The sequence below is a fragment of the Rhipicephalus sanguineus genome, chromosome 11 (genome assembly GCF_013339695.2).
Source record: "Rhipicephalus sanguineus isolate Rsan-2018 chromosome 11, BIME_Rsan_1.4, whole genome shotgun sequence".
NCBI lineage: Eukaryota > Metazoa > Arthropoda > Arachnida > Ixodida > Ixodidae > Rhipicephalus > Rhipicephalus sanguineus.
Genome location: NC_051186.1, coordinates 64647291 through 64664762, shown reverse-complemented (window position 1 = coordinate 64664762; position 17472 = coordinate 64647291). Strand labels below are relative to the sequence as shown.

The 17472-nt window shown below is 44.6% G+C and overlaps 1 long non-coding RNA gene across 1 annotated transcript; it reads left to right on the top strand.

Annotated features, from left to right (window-relative positions):
- The first annotated feature begins 10016 nt into the window (after positions 1–10016).
- LOC119374312 (uncharacterized) lies at positions 10017–16889 on the top strand. Its single transcript, XR_005180134.2, has 3 exons — positions 10017–10068; positions 12507–12608; positions 16648–16889. It is a non-coding gene; the product is annotated as an uncharacterized LOC119374312 (long non-coding RNA).
- The last annotated feature ends 583 nt before the right edge of the window (positions 16890–17472 follow it).

Here is a 17472-nt window from a genome sequence, read left to right as displayed (position 1 = left end):
TTTTTGCTTTTTGACAGAGGGTGCTTCGACTAGCTGGAGGGTGCTTCGACAAGGTAGCGCTTCGACTAGCTGGGGAAGAACGAAGTTCGAGCTAGATTATGGGAAGGAAGGGGGGGGGGCGCTTTTAGCTACGTACAGGGTCGACCACATCTAAGCTGAACACCTCATTAGTATTCAAACCGGTAAAACTAGAACGTTTCTTATACTTCACGAGTGCAATGCCCGTTATACAACGTCTAATCATGGTGTCGACAAACACAGTAATGATTTTCCGAATTATGTATTAAACAACAGCTTCAATGAGGTCTTGAATACTAATGAGGTGTTCAGCTTAGATGTGGTCGACCCTGTACATCTCAGCTGGATATTCTAACGCGACCCCCAAGCTGCACATCCCTGGCGATCGCACACGGGAAACAGTTGTGAAGACCATGTTGTCAGCTCATTTATGAGTGTATCAGGCTAAAAAGGTGGCATCTTACGTGTATGCAGCCGTGCCAAAGACATTGTGCCCAGCCAACATCTGTGAAGTGCCACTCATTGAAACCAAGGCTGAACAGCCTGCTGGTCTGCCCAGCACTGCAGCAACGTCTACTGCTGCGTGATGTCTACACTGTCGCAGCTGACGCCTGTATAGCTGCTCCCGTTGGCTGCAGCGCCCGCCATCGTCTGCGTCTTTGGCTCAGCAGGCTTCTGTCACCACTTCCTCCTTTGTACATTGCTCGCAGACAGAGTCGTTGCTGACCTCTGCCTCTGTGCACTCGATGATCAAAGGGGACGGCGATTAGAATAAACAATCGAAAATGTCGTCTGGCGCTTCGAACTGAAACTCAAAGTCTCCCTTGTCAAACAGTGGAGAGGCAAGCTCGAAGTCTGAGAAGAGCAGGTCAACGACAGGTTCTTCTGACCGCAAGGAGCTAAGGAAGGCGCAGAAAAACCACCAGGGTGTTTTGTTGTACCAAGGCGCCCATCATTTCGAATCAGGGAAACAAACCCAACGATTCTACAGGCAGGGGCACCGCGTCGGCTCCGTGAAAGCTCGAAAATATCTCATTGTTTTTCATCAACTCGTCCCCATGAATGCCCTCTAGCATTATCTGCAGGAACGTCAGCGGCAACCGCAGACACTACGTTTGTCAAGGTGGGCCACCTTCTCACCTTTTTTCGGTAAATTGAAGCTTTCGCCACATCCCCGTGGAGCTAAGCGAAAATGCGGTAAGGGCCTCACAGGCCCTGGCCGGAGCTTCCCTGACTATGGCAGCTCCATATCAAGCCCCCGGTTACGGCTCTGAGTCCTGACAGACCGCAAGCATGGATACCGATCAAATCGAAGCGCCTCTACCAACCAAGGCATAATACCTTCAGGATATGATCCGCGTGTGGCGCGCAAAGGACTCGGTGGTGGCCTCGAGAGACGCAGGGGCTATTGCTGCTAAGCAACACCCAGTGTCTCGCTCTGAGCATGCACAGGGCACAAACGCGCCGAGCGTCACGTCGAAGCGTACTCTGGCAAGGTCTAATCAACAAATGATTGCCAATTTTGAGTAGCATGATCTTAAAGCTGGCTTAGCTAAGATGCGCTGGTGTTCGGCTGCAGGACGCGACCGCATAACAGAAAAACTGTTTGTAAACATCCATGACACAGCCTACCTGTATTTGTTAGAATAACGTACCAGATCTGGGACGGACGTCTAATCCCTCCCTAATGCACACCATCACCTGGGACATTTATTTATAAAACAGGCAAGGCCCTAGAACGGAAAACCTGAGGTCCAAATCACCGAACTCATGCTCGAGCAAGCCTAAGGAGACGATGGTAGGGGATCACCTCTCTACATACCTGGAAAGCAGAGGCTTCTTTGCAGACACCATATTTGGCTTTCACCCACACGTCTGCACAGGACGTCCGCATCCTGCTGCACAGGGATGTCACACAACCCACAACTATGGGACACTATGTCAAAGCCATCCTTGTCCTTGATCTGAAGGGTGCTTTCGAAAATATTAAACACAGTAGCATCCTGGCCAACTTGAGTCCCTCCGAATGCAGGCCTAGGACATTTGCATATATAAAAGATTTCCTCTCTATGCACCAGGCCCTTCTTCGGATCAAGGACGGAGAATATGGCCCTTGCATGATGGGAACACCGGATAACCCTCAGGGAGTGGTGTTATCACCGCTCCTGTTTAACATTGCTATTATGCGCCTCCCTAGCCAATTGGCCATGGTGAAAGGCACTCGATCAACACGCACTATATGCCGATGACATTACAATCCGAACCACTGAGGGTAGCCTTGGGGAAATGCAGGAACGCCTTCAGCGGGCCGCATCCATAGTCAATGCGCATGCCAAAGATTGTGCGCTCTAATGTGCTCCAACTAAATCAAAGCTTCTGTATGTCAGAGCAAAGCGAAAAGATAACTCAGCCATACACATCTCCCTGTCTGGGGTTCCTATCAGAGGGGTGGATGAGCTTTGGATTCTGGGCAGTTCATTCAACACCGACTCAGACCCGACTCCACTATTCTGAAACTCAAGAGAGTAGGTGTAGAGGTAGGGCACATGATCCACCACGTTTCTAACAAGTGGGGTGGTCTGTGGGACAGGGACGCGATTCTGCTCGCCTATGCCTTCGTACTAACCAGATCCTCTATGCCGTTCCATACCTTCGCACTAAGAAGCAAGAAGAAAGAATCGATGCCATCATCAGAACAGCTACTTAGCGAGCTCTGGGTTTCACGGTGGCTACAACCAACACCAAACTCAGGGCGTTGGTTGCGTTAAACTCATACCAGGATATCCTGGAGGCTCACCGCTTAAAACAATATTCGCGGCTCATGCATACATGCCCTGGCGACGCCTGCTCCGCCGCTTACACATCCAACATACTTGCACTCCATAGTAGGCGGAACGTATTCTAGAACAGTGGCGCCAAATACTCTAGGTCTCTACGCTCCCATGTATACGCTCCCATGTGCAGACAAGAAACTAAAATTTCAAGCACCGTCGCTACCCGCTACCAAGTGCTCTGGATACAGCACCTCGAATGGACCGGCCACCCCACACGACAAACCGCCACATACCCAGATCCACCGCCAGTGGAAGCACCTTTTATGTGCGCTGGGCAACTCCTCATACATTCGTCGGTGCGTAGTTCATTCGAAATAAAGAGAGCAAAAGGCGCGCGGAGCGCGAGCAACTGTCGAGGGTGCTGGTTCAATCACATGCTGCCATGCCACCGAATTAACAAGACGCCGGGGCCTGGATCTCGTCCACGTCTCTTCTACAGCCTTTATCGGCAGCATGGAAACCAATATGGGCGTTTAGGTAATCTTGCCGCATAAAGTAGCATAACGATACGCTGGAACGCGCAGCTATTCTCTCAAGGTCAAGCGCTGCTTCTTTGTTCATTTTTAGAGAGATTGTACTTCTTTTGCACTCGCAGAGGTGTATGACTGCTTATCGCGCCGTTATACATACTGGCCTATTCAACCGTGTTGTTTGTCATGACCGTCATGTGCTTCTATAGGGCCGTTACAAATCCTCCAGATAAAAAAACACCGAGGCGTATACATTCGTAGGTTGGTCCATTGTAAAGGACAGAATAGTTCAGGTCGAACCTAATCTAGAATATATCATCGCTGCTTGCAAGTTATCAAATAAGTAGCCACGAACTGCGGTGTTTCTATCGGTCGTATTCTGGATAATATCAAAAACACAATAAAAAATAACAGGCAACCAGCCTCACACACAGCCGAACAATAATCGCCAATAGATAAGAAACAATAGAAGATTCATTTCTAATAAAGAAGGTGGACGCTTCCTGCTATTGAGATCAAGTAGATAAGGCGATGTAGGCGGTCAAAGAAACAAGGGACAATTATATATGAAGCCCTGCAAGTCTGTCGCTACTGACAGCGGATTGTGCCTGACAACAGCGGTCATCTGTAGCTCAAAATCGGTGAGTTCGACGTTTGCCATTTACGCCAAAGTGGCCACTGCCTGCCGTAAAATATTTGTGTCATGCGTGCCTCACATGGCTACCCAAGAGCTCAGTCTGAGAATGCATAAATATTTTATACATCATTCGATCTTTATGAATCCTTTCCACATCGTTTTTATTAGAATTTCGGGAGAAGACTGCGTGTACCTTGATAAGCTGTGTTACAACCTGATAGCACAACGTATTGGTAAGAGGCTGTCTATATGTAGATTGCTTACATCTCTTCAAGCCAATGTTGAGTACTTTACGGGGAGCTGAAAAGCGGATAGATCTAGACCAGAAATAGGAAATTTCAAAACCTGTGCTGGCTGAGCGATTGCTAAGTGAAGCCTTTAAAGCAATCAGATTATCGCGCTGTATTCAGGTCGGTAAAATAATGTAGCATTCATCTAATATTCGTTCTATATTTGCAGACAACCATGAAGGGCGCAATGCTTGCTTGCACTTTCCTTCTTCTTGGACTCATTATCACCACAACTTCAGGCAAGTCCTCGAAAGTCAAGTGCAGACCAAGATACACACGGGAAAACCGCCGTCTACAGCCTCCAAGCTTTCCAAGACTCCTCTCCTTCCACTACATGTCAATCATATAGTGCTTTTAAATGCGAAGCATTTTTTAGCGAATCTATGGAACTTCAAGCGCTTCTATCTACGTATCTATCTGTCTATCTAGCCGCCTACGTCTGGGTGCTCTCATGATCGTCTCCTTAGCTTCGTATAGACTAAAATCGGTCTGGGATGGTAAGGTGATTTGACGAATATGGCTGCGGGGTCATGACATGCATAATGTGAAAATCCTGTCGCGTACGTCGTCAAACACTTTCCGCCAGACACGTGTGGGTTGTGGCACATACCCGTTTACTACGGGCCGCGGTGTGCGGGCATGCGCCACACCTGATTGACAGTTTATATCTACCCAGGAACGGCGAGAACAGACACTGGTAATTTAAATGCGAGAGCATTAGGAAAAACTGACATCGGCAGCGCTGACCTGACGAATAGAAAGAATTAAAGTTAGGATGCCAGCAGAAATTGAACCCATGCATTCTGCGTGGCCGTCAGGTATTCTACCGCAGAGCCACGCCAAGTGTAGAAACTGCTTTGGTAAAACATCGCTATGCAGGCGTAATATCGGTGAAGCGTCAATTGTGGTTGTGGTGTTAGCTATCAAATTATACAAGAAAGCAATAAACACTGCATATGTACTTCTACGATACAGGAGTCATATTAGATTAACGTCTTTGGTTCAAGTGTTGGCTCCACTTTTATAGCAGTTTAACAAGCATTATATTTTTATTCCTATGATTCAGCAAGTTATATCGAGGCATTGCTCGACCCCGGAGGAATACTATAACGAATGTTACATATGATATTCACATGATTGCATCATACAGTGCACTTAGTTTCGATAATACTGTCGATAATACTGACGTATGTCCTCTGAATTGAGGACTGATGTTACGTCAAACCATGAATTACCCTTTAAACGCCATAGATTTCAAAACAGGAGAAAGTGCCTCAGATCAGGCTGGCCGACGTTTCGATAGGGGACCTATCTTTGTCAAAGGCGCCTTGTCATCCCTGGCGTGTTAGTTTTATGGGGTTAGTGATGACGTCATGTCCAGCGGCGGCGTGTCTGTTGCTGTTGGTAATTGATGCCTGGCATCAATTACCAACAGCAACAGACACGCCGCCGCTGGACATGACGTCATCACTAACCCCATAAAACTAACACGCCAGGGATGACAAGGCGCCTTTGACAAAGATAGGTCCCCTATCGAAACGTCGGCCAGCCTGATCTGAGGCACTTTCTCCCCAGGCATCAATTACCAACAGCAACAGACACGCCGCCGCTGGACATGACGTCATCACTAACCCCATAAAACTAACACGCCAGGGATGAGAAGGCGCCTTTGACAAAGATAGGTCCCCTATCGAAACGTCGGCCAGCCTGATCTGAGGCACTTTCTCCCCAGGCATCAATTACCAACAGCAACAGACACGCCGCCGCTGGACATGACGTCATCACTAACCCCATAAAACTAACACGCCAGGGATGACAAGGCGCCTTTGACAAAGATAGGTCCCCTATCGAAACGTCGGCCAGCCTGATCTGAGGCACTTTCTCCTGTTTTGAAATCTATAACGTGTATCCATCCGTCGGCTCCCTTCTTGACCTTTAAACGCCAGTGTTGTCGACATTCCTGGTAAGCCCACGATGTGCACACAGCTACTACACTTGCAATAACACGTCGATCCACCCCGTAAAGTTTGGATCAAATCCATAAAATACAGCATAGAAGTACTCGCTCACTGCTTCGCATAAAACCCATTCCCACAACGCGCGGAATCTGCCAATTTTTGGAATCTGCCAACGCGAGGAACCTGCCAATTCAATCAATAGTTTGCTCTGGGGCAGAACACCTGCTTGCCATGCAGATGGCCTGGTTTCGATTTTGACTCAAACCTAACATTAATATTATTTATTAACTTTTGCGTGTTTCTCGATTTTTCGGTGACAGACGAGATGATGATTTTCGCTCACAACCAAGGTCGCCAGCATTGACGTTGACAGCGAAATTTCTGCGAAACGAGCGCTTTCACTCTACGGCGTTAAAATTACGTGCGTTAACTTTCATAGAATATAGGTGCGTGTGCCGTGTGCACCATAATCCACTATACCACAAATGGATAGAACGGTCATGCTGTGATTTTGTGTCAGCTTCGGTACTACATTTGGGGAATAATAATGCTGAAAAATGTTAAGCAATGAGTCAAATGTCTTAAATTTGCCACTCTGTACATTTCTCTGCACGGTACCACTAAATGTTAGGCAAACTTAGAATTAGTAAAGACAAAAACATCTAAAATTCTACACCTCACAGCAAATTTTAGCGTTTGTTTCACCAGCAAAATATTTTAATGGCTGGTATGGGGCACAAGTTGACATAAGAGTATCACGTGTGTTTAAAATAGTATACCAGTTCTTGAAATGTTATATGAAGCGCGAGGGCCACAGTACGATTGTAGAATACAAAGCGTTTAATTATTCTGTCAGTACTTAACGTCATTGTGTACCTCGAAGCCATCTGTAAGTAACTGTGAAGAAGGGAACGCTGAAAAAAAGAAAGTACGTTCAAATTGTCATCACAGAGGTAAAATACACACATGTACAAAAAATAGCTTAGAAGTGTCCTAATTTTTTGTGAATATAGGCTGGAACGTTTGGCATGAATAAGACGTTCATTCTTGCAAATGGATATGATTTCAAGAAAGGCACTCTCCAAAACTAAATTCAAGAATCCATTGCGCTAAATTAACACAACGTATTTTTTTCCTGCATTTGAAGCCTAAGTCATGCAGGTTGTAGTGCCACGTAAAATAACTTAATATTTCATTTTTTGTGTCACGCATATAACCTCGCATAAATGTGCGCTCTGCTGCTTGCCTCAATTCTACACTGAAGAACGAATGCGCTCAATTTAAGAAAACAAAAACGTATTGTTCGTTAAAAAGCACCTAAAGGACGATTGTATTGATAAAAAATATATGATACATGCACATTTCCCCTCTGAAAATTGCGCTAGTTCCGCATCTTTCCCAGTCTTTTGCCTTTGTCATTGCTTCGCAGAGCCGAGCAAACAGCTGTGAGTCGCGATGCACCTGTAATGATTGAATATGCTATACAGTTGCCTACTTACGCAGAAACAGAACGCGCAGATGCAGAAGCCGCTGTGTGTGGAACCGAAAAATATGACATTTTTTTAGTGCGTTCTTAGCTTTTGAAATCATACAGAGACAAAATTTAGGCAGCAGCTTCGCGTCAAAGGCATCGTTGGTTTTTGAGGAGTACTATTCCTTGCAGAACTCGTTTTTCGGCTAGTTGGTGCATTGCATCAAAGAAATATATCCAGCCAAAAACGGACGAACACAGGAAACGGTGAAGGAGACAGGAAAGAGGCTAGACTACCAACTCTTCAATCACCAAAACGGGGCTCAAGTATACACACTCATGCGGTCACATGGTCATATCACAATCGCCTTCCCATCAACCGAACTAACCAAATAGGCATAACACAAAACATGACATGCAATTACTGTGTGTCATTTTCGCATGCTTATTTGCTTCTCGAGAGTATAAAAAAGACTGCAGGAAATCTTTTTCCATACTGAGCAACGCCATAGAACTACATAAGGATGCAGCCTTTCTGTTTAGTGCGGTTGATGTGATGGTGATTGTGATGTGACCATGTGGACGCATGAGCGTATATATTTAATTTTTTTTATTCTTGGTGTTTAACGTCCCAAAACCACTATATGATTATGAGAGACGCTCTATATAGTTGCCGCGCTTTGGTGATTAAAGGCTGGTAGTCTAGCCGCTTTCCTGTCTCCTTCCCCGTTTCCCGTGTTCGTCCGTTTTTGGCTGGATATATATCCTTGGTACAATTCCTTCCTTGCATTATGGGGTGGCCGTGCTGTGGAGCTTGGGGTACATATAATAGGTATACATGGGGGGTCCCAGCAAAGTACGCTGAATATGTTAGAAAACCAAGAACTCCAGGCATATCTTACGAGCGCCATATAGCAGTAGTCCTACATTTCACCAGGTATTCTATTTAAAACTATATCTTATTCACGTAACGACTTTTAATTAGGCACATTTTCAATATTTTCTCGAATACGAAACAAAAAAACATCAATTTCAAGTTGTAGGCCACGTCGAGTAGCCACGCAATCGAGCATTCTTTTTGTGCTGAAAACAGCCTGGTTAATATTTTTGAAAAAAAAAAGAAACGTTCGCGACTCACGCCAAACCTGCAATGATAGTGTGTCGTTACAGAAGAGTTTCCAAGGAGACTTTGATCGATACACGCCTATATTCGTTTATCGCATGATAAAGCAGTGCTTTACGCTTTTCGATGGTCGCCGCATGAAATATCACCGCTGACACACTGATAAGCGCAAGCTGAGGTGTGGGGAAGCAATCACCGATTTGTAAGCAAGAAATCCATGAAGGCGCTTATGCGACTATGGCTTCGCGCGCCACTCTCTATTTGCAGATACGAGCCTAAAAATTATGAATAAAACAGGGGTTTTAGGGATGGCTGCGGAGGTTAACGAGTAGTGACATCGCACAGCATACGGGCCTCATTCTGCCTCCATCGACATGCGACCACCGTGGCCGGGATCAGACAAGCGACCTTCGGGTCAGCAGCCGAACGGCGTAACCACTGTACCCCTGCGGTGGACGTAGATAAGAGTCTGTTGAATGTTAAGGAAACGCTGAGTACTGCATGAGACAACATTGTCACATCAGCAAATGCCGACGCCTCTTTCACCGCCAGTAAGGCCACGAAGCCTATCGAGCCATCCTAAATGGCGACACCCTGTACGAAGGTAGGATAAACGAATGCAGCCGTGTATTCTTCAAAGTTCGCTTGGAAGTGCTTGAGCATGGTTGAGCAAGCGTACGTTTGTTTCATATTTCGCTAGTTTCGTGGGCGTTTTTTTTTTTCTTACGACGAACTTCAGCAGAGAATAAACGCCTTTTTTCAAAGTTATCTGAAGCGCAGTAATGAAAAATGCTGGCTGATTAAAACGATTTGGTTGATCAATACTAGGTGATCTAAACAAATACTGTGTGGAAGCACATAACACCACAGCTAATATACAAAGAGTGAAAGTTTTCTACAGCTCTTGGTTTTTCTTCTTTGAAACCTTGGACCGAGTTAGCTGGACCCACTGCACATATACAGGTACATGTGTGTGCTAATAGTGTGATCGTGCAAAATTCGGCAGAAAATAAGTAAATTTAGTCGCCCGCTTACTCGAGAAACCATCAGCTCCCAACATTTATGGTAATGTCCAACACGGCGCATTCCCCGTACGTGATTTGCTGGCTCACTGTTGGTAAACCATGGCGGTGAAGCCACTTTTAAATCTTGAACAGTGACGGCAATGACTTAGCATCGTGCTTAATTTTACAGGTACATCTGAATGCACGACAAACTGCCCTAGCGGAGAGAAGTTTTCCTGCTTCGAATTGCTCATGCACATGTGGTAAGCAAAGCGTCTCGGCTAAGTGTATATTTATTAACAAATCTCAAAAAAAAATTGAGGGACACTTAAGCTTCGCCTTTAAGAGTTGAACGCGATAGCGATATCCTGCCCCTAGTGCGCACTTCGAACATTACGAGTGTTTAAGAGAGAGAGAGAAGGAATATAGGAAAGGCAGGGAGGTTAACTAGACAATGCGTCCAGTTTGCTGCCCTACACATGGGGAGGGGGAATAGGGGAGTAAAAGAGAGAGAGAAGGATAGACACATGTCACATCACACACACAGTGCCGAGTTTCACAGGCGGTCGCTCAATAGGGTTCTTTTCAAGTACCGCAGTAGGGCTCGTGTGGCTTTCTGGGCAGATATGCTGCGCGACCAGGCTCCTAAGATCTTTGCTTCATTAAAGGGACGGTCATCCAGTCTATCCAAGGCACACTGGAGAGTCCGGCGATCTTCATCAAATTGAGTACAGTGGCACAAGAGATGTTCAATAGTCTCTATACAATTGCAGCTTTCGCACATGGATGAATCGGCCATGCCAATGCGATGGCTGAATGAGTTAGTAAACGCTACACCGATCCACAACCGGCACAGCATTGTAGCGTCACGTCGAGAAATCTTGGATGGCAGTTGTAGCTGGAGTAATGATTCAAGGTTCTTAGGGCGAGGATTGGAGTTAAGCGGAGAATTCCAGTGCGCAAGCGTGGTACTATGCGCGATGCGACGAAGTTCTCTAGCTGCATCTACTCTTGACAAGGGTATGAACAGAGAATGCGCGCACTAAGGTGTGTGCCTTATGTAATGGGTAGCATGCTTTAAACCAGGAGCAATTATGCGCGAGAAACGTTTTCAGAGTTGCGATGCACCCACTACGTGGTCTTAAGGGAATACGCGCAGTAATGTGTGTGCCTTTTGTAATGGGTGGCTATCTTTAAACCACCAAGTCTTTATGATATTGACATGGTGTGACGCCCGATGGCAATGTACGCTTTTACCACGCAATATTACTGCGATATTACATCTCGTACTGTGACACCTTTATACAGGACGCGTATTTTTGGGAAGCATGAAAGTTACTTTCAGTGCAGCTCCAAGCAGAGGCGTGGCTGTGTGGTAGAACACCTGCTTGCCACGCAGACGGCCTCGGTTCGATTCTCACTCGGACCCAACATTTTATTATTTATTTTATTTGCAGCTTTTTCGATTTTCAGTCACGGACAAGATGATGATTTTTCGCTCACAACCAACGGTGCCGACACCGACGGCGGAATTTCTGCGATACGAGCTCTTTAACGCTATCGCGTTAATATTATTTATTGTGGACTTGTTTATTATACACAGCGGATACTATTTGCATAAGCTACCCTTATGCGTAATGAGGTGCTATTCGTCTCAATGAAGGAAATATAGTTACGTAATATTGGTTCAACTAACATGTCATCCAGGGGTCTGTGGAGCTTTTCGTTGTAAAAAAAGCGGAATCAAAGAAGAAAGCTGTCACTTGAACAAGACCATTTAAGTACGTGAGTACATTTTAAATGTAATTGTTAGGTTTTTATGCGCTTTGGCTATATTTCTTGACCTGTTAGACAAATCTGCGTCGTAGTCACTGATCTCGATAAAGTAGGCCTCAAGAGCTCTTGGATTTCTATGAAAAACGTCAGATTGCGCAAATGTTTAAGGCCCGTGAATAATGGAAGAAAACGTAGTTGCACTCACGCACACACATCAGGCACACCTTAGGCAAACGTGCATTAGCCTGGCCGAGTAGAAAGTAGATAGTATACTGCTCTAAGCTTTTCACGTAAGAACATTTCCCATAAAATATGGTCGGGAGCCCTGACCAAAAAAATAAAGCCGAAATAACGCTCCAGTACATGACCAGTTCTACCTCTGTAGGTCAAACAATATAATTATATTCGCCTTGTATGATGATTTCAGTAAAAGGCCCGTCGCAGAATAATATATCTCTTCCTTTAAAGCGTGTGTCAAGAGAACGGTATAATTTTATGGGTATACCACAATAAGACGAAAAATGCGATACAGGGTAAAAGTGTGACCAAATATTTAATTTTAAATGACCAGGAAGATGTTTAGCTGTCCTTGTTGTCCTTGGTTTCGTTCCAGAATACGTCTCTAAACTGGGGGAGCAAAGAAGCTATTTTACGACGTGTTTAATGCTGCTTATGCGCACTAAAAGCCGAATTACAAAAGATAAATCAGTTATTTATACAATTGTATTGCATATTTCTAGTTTTATTCCAATACCGCAAAGAAACACATATCTACACTACATCGTGGTGTGTGTCTATAAGTGGCATAATAACGAATATAGCGTGCTTGTTAGTATCTAACACTGTCGTTTTCTAATCAGCTTCATAGCGTTAGCTTTTTAAAAGGTACCCATTATTTATTTTCTATTCCCTTAATTTTGCGCAGCCACGACATCTAACCCCTGCGAAGAACTCCGAGATAGCACTTGTCCAGAAGGCTACTTCCGCAGATGCAGTAGTGACATGCACGGATGTACTTGCCGATGTGGTAAGTTTTCTTTCACACGAGTGATAGCAACGCCCCTTTGGATCATACAATAGAGATGATATCCAAGAGCAATAACGTGTAAAAAGAATTTGATCACTAAATATATATATTTTTTCGCCAGTTTTACTTGTAGCTCTACTTGTCTTAAACTCAGGTATTTTCTTTTTTTTTCCCTTCTTGCGCTGTTTTTTTATGAATGTTTGCCAACTCACAAATTTTTTTCTGCCTTCACTGATACCTTTGCGACAGCAAGAAATTAGTCTTGAAGTTAGAGATTAGGACGCTAGTCAGTGACACTTATCTTATTAGTTACAGGCAGACTGGCCAGCGCATGTATTATCAAAAAGGAAATCTGCACATTTCTGAAAGGCAGGCGCTTGGGGCGTTGGGTCAGAATGAAAATGTAGTAAAACCGAAGCTTCATCCAAATACCAAACACGAAAATCGACCCACGTATTAGGGATCATAAAAACACTGAACACTGATGCGTGACCTCTTAAAGTCGTGTCAGCAGCAATGGCCGAGATGCTGCCGCTTATTCGGCAGAGCAGGCCGCACGGAATAGGTCGCTGCGTTCTCGAGACCGGCATTATCCTCTTTGCAGCCAACATGCTGCGCCTTACTCAAGACATAACCCTTTACGCCAGGGTCATATATGTTCCCTCGATACTTCGGCAGTATTCCAGCAAATTGAAATATCAACGTAAGCGTGGTAACAAAAGCATTGGAATAGTTGAGCTGGGTACGCAAGAAATTCCCCTCATGCCCCGCGGAATAACATGCTTCTGCATCACCACCTATAGACATTTGCGAAGGCTTGCAAGCATGTCCATGTAGATAAGGCACATAATGTAAGGTGGACGGCAGAGAACAAAAGCGCACACGTACAAATAAGACATGCTGAAAATAACTGCGCGCACAAATGGAAACAACACCTGCAGCTCAAGAAAACAACGTTTTGGTTTGGTGATTCATATGAGACAGGAATATGTACTTGTGCTCACACAATAATTCGGAACGTCGGACAGGTCGCCGCTCGGCGGCGCAGCCCACCTATGGAACAGTACATGCATGAACCACGGCACTATTCGAGCGCAGCTCCTAGGCGCCCGTTCCTGCGTTCAGCGGCGGGCCGTAGTCGTTACCGTTGCCGTCGGTGACGCAAGCGATAGCCATGAAAGAGTAACCGATAGACATGAAAACATAAATGAGAAAGAAATACCCAGGATCGAATGGGATTTAAAACGGGGCCCTCTGCGTGACAATCGAGTATTCTACCAGATCCACGGTAGTGCTTGAAACTCATTTGCTAAAAGACCCTATGCAGGCGTCATGTCGGGCTAGCAATCGCGTTAACCTATGTAATATAACGTGGTAGAAGAGTAAACTAGCAACCAGTCATCTCACAACGCTCATTGCGCATCGAGTGTGTATTTTCGTGCTTCCTATCCACTGCAAAGTGCTAAGCCATAATACTTCATTGTCATCTGCCACATGCAGCATAAACAAAGTGCACGTAACACCTTGCAGGTGCAGCGCATACCACGCTTATCCGCACAAAGACGAATAATGGCGTTATGGTTGCTGTGCTACTTCGCAAAAATTAGGATTTATGGCATAGTCGATAGCTTGCGGAAAGCCAACACTTCAAACACAGTTGGCCTTGTCAAAACACGAAGCTGCGCTCCGAATTCGCATTATGCAGTGTCGTAATCGTCGGTGAATTTTTTCTATGGTCGTGCTACGCCGGTGAGTGGCCGCCTTTCCAGCGTTCCTAATTACTCTGTGAGCGCCTGCACGTGCAGATACACAAGTAAACGTTGTCTGTAACTTCTGAGTACATTGTAGCTCAGTATACAAAACATTTAAGGATTCCTAATAGTGTGGCAGAAAAGTTCATCATTTTTAATCTCCTCATCCCACATGTCACCAACAAAGTATCGAATGAGTGGAGTAATGACGAAATGTTTTTTTTTTTCTTATAAATCACGAATTATCAATCGCTCACATTTCCAAGGTAGACACTTTCTGTTCTAGCTGTTAAAAAGTTGAAATGATTTAGCGCAGTGAATAAAACGGTCACGTTTTCATTACGGTTGTGAAAGCTGCATCTGATGTGGGAGGAACGAGTACGGATAATGAGCAAACACAAATTAATATCCTAGCAAGCATGGGGTCATCACATTTCCTGATAAATATTTTGCATGTGCAGGTAAGTTTACAAAAAAAGGAAAGGCAACACACATGCTTGTGTTGCGCAGATATACTTGTAGATTTACACAATCTTATAATTGAGCAGAATTTGCTGTCCCGACATTAAGCAAAATACAGGGTGTTTCAGCTAAGAAGCACCAAGTATTGAGAAATTACACGTAGAAGCCACGCGTATCCAATTAGCGCAGTATTGTTCTAAGCCATCTAGAGCACGTCCGAAAATGTTTTCCAATCCGCCAAGCACGGCAATTAACAAAGAAACATGGGAGAAATAAATACCTCTAGAGAAAATTCTTCAATACGCAAGTTGTGACGCTGGATCAGAAACATGGAAATTTGCAATCTATGGTGAGATAACTCCCCTCCTTAATTGTTTCCCGGCTTTTCTTTAACGCTCGTCAATTTAAAAAATATTCACAGCACATCCACGGGTGAATCATGAAGAGCTTGGGCGAAGCTCGTGAAGCAATTATGGTTACACCGTGAAATCTTCAGTGGTTTCGCCCAGAAGTAATCAAAGCGATAGCCCAGTACATCATCAAAGGCTTTGATGGTGAAGTAATGGATTGGGGATGGATCGCAGTCAGATGTTTGCAAAGACGAAGTAGTGGGCAGTTTGCAAAGGATCGGTGACGGGTCGTAGTATACTGCCGGTTACGCCTTACGCCGGACGCGTGACAAGGTTAGACTAAGAGGAGCTTCGCCCCTAAACCGCCTCGTGACTACCGCCTAACGCACGGCGCTTTAAGTACCATCAAATGTAAGTTGCATGAATTATCAAAGGCTTCTTCGCACACGGAGTTCGATTGAACAGGCTATCGGTGACTTGGCTGGACTTTAAGCGACAAAAGGAGCATACCGTTTCAACAGCAACAAAAGAGTTCTTCAACGAAAAAGCTGTAGCCACAGAGCAAATGCTGCATGAGACCGTAGGCAGCATTTGATACAGCATAGACATTTTTATTTTTTAAACATGTTGCTGGGCTAGTTCGTCCATGTTGATCAAAAGGTAAGGACGCAACCCTTCTTTGAGGCTGTTTTCTGTCCTCCTGTTTTTTCTTTACCTTGGGTTGCGTCCTTATATAGGGCCGATATAAAAGATTGATGCACACGTGGCGGCAGCTCTTTTGTAGATCTTTTTTTATAGGTTACACTCCTGCCATCATTTAGTGCCGATCGCAGTCACCGATAGCCAGCTCAGTCGATATCTGTGCGCGGAGCAGCCTTTGATAATTCGTTCAACTTATATTTGAGGGCACTAAAAGCGCCGCGCTTTAGGTAGCAGTCACGTAATATTCTTTTTTTTATGCGCATGCTCTAAAGAAAGGCACGAAACAATTAAGCAGTTATCTTAGCATGAATTAAAAAATGATATTTCTGAAGAAGTGCTACAACTTTTGTATTGAACATTTTTCTGTAGATTTACTATTTACAAACTTCATTAAGGAATTGGCGGAATAAAAAAAAAACTGTTCTGAGGTACTATATATCGCTCAGAACAATACTGCACCAGTTGAAGACGCGTAGTGCCTATGCTTAATTTTTTATTCCTTCCTGCTTCCCAGGTAAAACACCCTGCATATGCGCGACATAGGACATTTCATTATGGCTATTTTACATCTATCGCATTACCGCGCAATAACAATGACGTTAAGTATGAGACTGTAAGCAGGAAACTAAATAGCTAATTGGACTATCTTTTTATGACATTTTACCCTGGAGGAATGTAGCTAACCTACCAACTTTGAGATTTTATAAGACCTTTCACTGGCTTAGGTATTATTTGCGAAAAGACATGCCGTAATCTGTTTGCTTTCCTTTTCAGATATTTAATAGAAACCTGCACCATGGCAAGCTGCGGTCGTCTTCAAGATATCATTTCGCTTCTACAAAGAAAGTGTTTCGAGTAGCTGAATTTAGTGCCGCCTTGATTTCACTCTTATTTGGTTCTTGTGAAAAATGATATTTTCATTACCTGTGGCTCCTCATAAGCAGTTGAGTTTTTTTTACAAGGACAAAATAGATTTATTCTGTTTGACTAATGGGCCAGTGAAATGCACTAAAAGCGGCTCGGTAATGATGACGACAAGCCTCAGTCAAAGCACATTGTAATGTCATTTGCGGTTAAGCTGGATAGCCTAAATAGTGTATTAGTGCACGTTAAAACAAAAACTGGCCACATTAGCCCATTTCATGGCAAACTTGCCGATCTTAAATGCAGAAAGAGAACAAAAGTGGGCAAGTAATAAAGTTTAAGAAAAGGAAGGTGTGTGATATCGGCGAGGCGCTAACACTAACATTGGGAAGCGGTGTGAATTAAAGGGGTGTATCATGTCGATGACGAACACTATCATAAGCACATTTCTTGTCGTTGTGACAGCAAGACGACACTGATGATTTTAGGGCAATATAACGAATGAAATATAGATAAATACGGCGCGCTGATAACCCTCGTGGGACAAGGACACAACCGCGCCAAGTGAGGACACTGAGCACAGCGACAAGGTAATGGTGATAAAGGCATCAAGACAATGGGATGGCGATTGCTTTAACGTGGTTTCCGCAATACTCATTCTCGTGCACTTGCTCCACCCGCAAGGTACATTCGCTTGCAACACTCGACTTTGATCGGCAGATAAAGTACGACAGC